Raw genomic sequence first — 6,000 nt, 5'->3', positions numbered from 1 at the left:
CAATTATAAATGAAAATTCGAGATTTACACCTAAAAATGGGACACTACTCTACTTATGTTTTGTATATCATGAAAAGGATGAGTAATTGGAAATCTTCCTGCATTAATAATGCGAGGGCAAGGCATGAGCATAATTATTTTTTGTATTGTGATCTGAAACTACATAATAATTTAAATAGAGAACAAGCTGCGTATATCCGAACATACATATACGCGCACGTGTTTCAGATTTTGGCCTATAGGGTCATTCTCAGGAAAACGTATCAATTGATGGGGAGAAAAATCGTAAAAATGAAGTCAACAGAATGGGCTGAAATATACATTTTGTGAAAGCACTATAGATGAGAAAGTGGCAACTAAAAAGGGGCAAGTCGATGTTGGGCCAATTTGAAGTGCTGACCTGATTAACTCAAGCAAAGAATTTTAACGTTACGGAAGTTAATCATTAACATTGTCCAATATGCGACTCAATTATATCACTTTTGGAATAAATGAAATACAAATGCACACAATGCAGCTGAAGAGTGGTTAAAAGAATTATATTTGAGAAAATAAAAATGCTTGCAAGATAGAAAAATATACAGTATTCCTCTTTAGATGCAATATGTTACCAAATAAGATAAAAGAAAATATTACACAATAATCATTGCACATCTTTCATTCAGCATACTGTTCGCAATTTGAACGAGGCAACCACCAAATAACTCTGCATCTATCACTGGGATCCTAAGCAATGCAAGACCAGTTGTGGGAACCCCACGATACTTTATGATTTAACCCCTTAGTGGCATTTGCACTTGTTAATCTTTGTTACGGAAGTTAACTCAAGTCACAACTGAAATACGTAGTGTGTTAGCTTGGCAAAAATCCCATTTTGGGAAATCGTATCACTTTTTTTTCTAATAAAGCAAAAAAATAAATGTTCAACACATGGCATAATTACTTTTTCGAGTGGAATAGTTTGCCCATCCCCCTTACAAAAAAAACACAGATTTAACACGAACAACTTTCATTACTTTAGTTGTCCTTGCTCTTAGTTGAAATGAGAAAACAAAATAACCGGGCCAAAGAATTGTTGTACATCTTAAAAGTGTCGGTCCCTCAACAACGACGACAACAACAACAAAAAAAGAACATTCTCAGAAATTATAGAGGCCAGGATCTTGCTCACGAAGTCATACTCTGACAAGTCAATTCTCCATTATAGAAATCTAATAAATGAAATCAGAAAACGATTGATGGAGAATCATAAAATCACAATGAGTGACCAAAGTTTAAACAAACCACTTACTCTGAATAACAAACCTGGAACTTTGAGTAGGCACAAAAACAGATGACAATCGGTACATGCCCCATCCCCTCATTCCTTATTCATCGAAATTTTATACAATTCTTTCATATTTTTATATTCCGTTTGTAAATCGATGACTGAAAAAGTACTCTGTTCGACTTTTTAAAATGAAGATTGAATATCAGGGCAATTGTATGTTGGACTTTTTGCCGTTATGGAAGTTAAGTTGAATAAAGTAAAATAAATAGAGTATGTTGCGCTCGAACCTTTTAATCTTCAAGACATGCTACGATAGTTATGATATAACTCGATTATGTCTGGAGGCAGTTGTACATAATTGAAAGGGTTTAGGAGTTCTTATTTGGGATGTTAACCCTGGTGATGAGTTTGTTTTGATAAAGCAAAAAGTAGATGAAATATTGATGAAAATTTTGATGAGAAGACAGAAACGAGCAGCTCTTCTATATGTCATGTGACATTGATAAAAAGGTCAAACATGTGAGAAAAATACTTGTGGAGCATACATAATACGCAGGTTATTCCATAACCCTTCTATGAGAAGAATATTCTATTAATATTACCATGAGGATGAATAGATGAGAGAGCTGCTCGGATATGACCTCACGGTTTTATTCCCACATGGATTTTAATCCATTTCTCACCAACATATTTTCTGCTTTTAATAAAACCAAATAAGATTCATTATGAGCTTCACTGAAAGTGTTATATTGCGAAATCATAATTGTAACATCTCACATTATCTTTAGCATCGGAAGTATTCATATAAAATTTGAAATACTTAATTATCCCAATTTCATTAAAAAGGGGTAACATGATATCTTAACTCAATCTTGGGGTACACCCCTTGTAAAGTTCAGTGTAAAAATAAAGTTCATGTAGCTATAATACGAGATATCAAAGTGTCCTTGTTACATTTATTTTTAAAATGGTACTGCCTTCATTGATTTTCACATCAACCATGTTTTATGTGCGTATAGCTGGTTGTCTTCAGGTAGATATGTTCTTCATTCCGTTTCAAAAGCCATGAACACATGTTCTTCCACAAAAAACAGGCGTTTATTCTTCTTTGTGGGTGATGGAGACGGGACATTTTGCAGAATGTCTTTGTTGTCCACCCAGATCTTATCCTTGCGTTTTGGCCACTTCAGAAACCGATTACCTTTACCTGTGAATTCCATGAAGTTGATCTCGGCATCTTCCTCGTCAACTTTGATAATCTGACCAATGTAGCGTTTGTCATCATATCGGGCTACCACCCAGTCACCAACAGTACGGTGGATCTGAGCAGATTCATCAGACGTTGCAGATTTCTCAGTGTGCTCATCTTGACCTTGTACCGAACAGTTTTGAAGAGCTTCAGTTGAAACATGTGATCTTTTATTGTCAAGTAACGAGTGGACTTTCCAGCCACTGCATGGTGATGTACAAGGGTCGCTCCTGCACATGTCGCAGTAGCAACTTGTTTCTCTCACTATGATTCCCGACGGGTTTTACTGCATGTATCCTGAATGTGCCCGGAATCGGTTTGATAGCCTGTTTTGCTAATAGGATATCTGAACATCTGATGATATCATCCTGTGTGTAGGAGAAGAATACAACCTTACTTGACTGTTCTGATTCTGTCCAGCGAATGAAGTCTGAGGCATCTTGGATGGCAAATTTCCCCCTCTTTACCGCCATGTCTGCAGAGCGTTTCACGCTTCCACCAAGACCATCGCATGGCCCTTTCCCATGCCCACTCTCAAGAAAGTTCCATTCGCCTTCAACGCCGAAGTGTTCCTTGTGATTACACAACATCTGGAAGATGGTCTTGTTTCGGTACTGGCTCGTTGGGGAATCAGTCAAATAGTGGATCTTCTTTAGCAAAGGATACTCTTTCTGCAGCAGAGGGATGAACGCCTTGAGAATCGTAAACACTGTTTTGGCATTGTGAGATGTGTTGTGAGAAACACCTACATAGCTTTGACATTCTTTATTTCTCTTTTGAGGGAAATATGCAACCATGGTGTGTAGGCTTACTGACTGAGCATTCCAGTACGCTGATTGGACTTCTTCCATGGCAGAACATGTATAATTTTCAGCAAAATCCATCCACACGAGTACTTCTCCTTCCTTCAGGTTCTCTCGAAGTTTCCTCAGTTCTTTGTACTGCTTTGCAATTCTTCCAACATGAGCACGGAAGTCTGGAAGTGTAGCACGAAGTAAGTTGAGAAACTCCCTCCTTGTCACTTCAGTCTGAACCTCCTTCCACCTAAATTTACCCTTGTCGCATATCCTTTTCCATTCCTTGAAAGTCATAGTTGCGAGTGAAGTAGGAAGTTGGGCATCGATGTTCTCGATCATTCCTTCATCAGACTGATTCTGAGAGATGAAGTTGTCCGGATTTAAGGTGCACTTAATTCCGTTCCTTCGGAGGCATTTGAGTTTAAGGAGTAGGTTTTGGTGGCGACTACATAGGCATGTCTTTCTCGTCGCAAATGATGCTAGAATAAGATGAGGTGGACGAAGTCTACAGAAAGAAGCTTTGGAAATGATGCATCTTGGATTCTCTGTCAGGAATTTCAAGTGGAGATTTTTCATGTAATCATGAAGAACACGTTTCTGCTTGATTACAGAATTTTCCTTATGCGAATCCTTCTTTCCGGGTAGAGGTGAAGAATTATCTTCCCTTTCCAAGAAGTCAACAACTGTTCCTTTCATATTCCTTGTCTTTGATGCATTCTCCTTTCTATCCCTTCCCATCTTTATCATGTTTATGATCTTACTTCTTGAAGTCCTAGTCGCTTTGCTGAAGGCTGAAATCAAACGATACTTCTTAAGCAGCTTGGACACCGCTTCCATTGCCGGCTTTGCATTCCGTTTTGCCTTCCTTTTCCAGGATTTCAGGTCTACCTTGAAAGGATGCAGTACAGAGTTAGCTATAAGCATTCTCTTTCCAAACTTGGTGTGAATTTTTTGACCAACAGATTGGCAGTCCAGGCGGGTTTGAGCCCTCGGAGACGCTGGGACATCGTTAGTGCTAGCATGGTTGGCCTGTTCCCGCAAGGATTCTGTGAGTTTCTTCTGACGATCCAATCTCTTCTTCAATTTCTGTCTTTGTTTCAAAAGCTCTTTGTTTCTCTTCCTCAAGTTAGCAACCTTAACAGAAGCCCTGCGACATGCAGACCGTTGTTTCATCAGTTTCTTTGCCTTTTTCTCATTCTCCAACTTGCGTCTAGACAGGGCAGGTAGTTTAACTATCAAACGTCTTGTTGTTATGGTTTCTGTACGCTCTTTCTGGCGTATTTTATGCTGGTTCACTCTGTTCAAAACCGCCCTTCTCCTTACTTTTAGCTCTTTCTTGGAAAGCTTGCCGACTGGTGTGTATGAGCGGCGTTTTCTCTCCCTTTCCTTGGCCATGAAGGCTTTTTTGTTTCTCATCTTTTGCCTTTCTCTCCACAGTTTCTGCCGTTCAGCATTAGACAATGCCATGAGTCCTGTTTTGGAAGGAAAACAAACTATCAGCCTCAGCAAAGTACATCAGAGTAGTATATTAACTTCCGTAACAATTATTGAAAGAACTACGTAGCAAAGGAAACTAGAAATTTTAAGTTGTAAGAAAGATGCAAATACTTTCCATTTTGTTATATGAATTATTGAAACTTTAAAAAAACATTGAATATCGAATATAATTACCACAAAATTTTTTGATCGGCTATTGTCCAACTGTATAAAGTGATAGTGAAAATAAGTTGTGTAATAATTATTTTACAGGGATGAACACCCATTATTTTTATCGGTACCTAGGTTGCGGGTACCTTATATGATTTATTTCTGTATGATCTGGAGTTATTCAGTATAGCACAAATTTCTGGCATAATAAATAAAAAATGTTACGGAAGTTAATGCGTTACGGAAGTTAGTGTCTTTATGCTTCATTGGCCTACCCAGTCCTTATTTAGAAGCAATGATTTTTAAAACTGTATTTTTTATGAAATATGTCCCTTATTTAATAAAACCCTAAAACCTCTACAGCACTGACAAAGTGAACACTTCATTAAAGTGCGTTACGGATGTTAAACCTGTTTAGTCATATATTTCATTTTCTAAAATAATCCTTCATTTCCGCAAAATACATGAAACGTAACTTCTTATTCCCTATCAATTATTCATCAATGAACATTACTCTACTTGCAGACTCAAATTCACATAAAATCAATCAGTTTGAAGGGAAGAAAAAATCATTGCAATATTCGTTACGGAGGTTAAAATTATTTTAGGACAAAGTTAAAATTGAAAATACTCACCAATTGATCGCTAAATACTAGAATAAACGCAATATGTCAGATGACCACACCAACATGCCCACGCCTGACAACAGTGTAGGAAAGAAATAAAGGCTACATAGGAAAGAGAATGATAGCAAATTCTAAATCTGACCAGAGACAGCGTCGATTTTAACAAAACACAGAAACAAAAGGCTTCTAAAATCAATGGAATGCTTTACTAGCCACTGGTTGAAGATGATTTGAAGAGCTTGTCTATTCATGTCATTGTCTTGATAAAATGTCTTAGAAAATGTTCAGGAGTGTAGAGCTAGGGGCCATAACATAGTAGGGACACGTTTTTTGTGAATTGTAACATTTTTTTGAGAATGACCCTATAGAATCTGGGCATTCTAAATACCCTTTTTATCATGAAAATCAATT

This window comes from Lytechinus variegatus, chromosome 4, assembly GCF_018143015.1.
Source record: "Lytechinus variegatus isolate NC3 chromosome 4, Lvar_3.0, whole genome shotgun sequence".
NCBI classification, from domain to species: domain Eukaryota; kingdom Metazoa; phylum Echinodermata; class Echinoidea; order Temnopleuroida; family Toxopneustidae; genus Lytechinus; species Lytechinus variegatus.
This window is presented reverse-complemented; position numbering follows the sequence as displayed.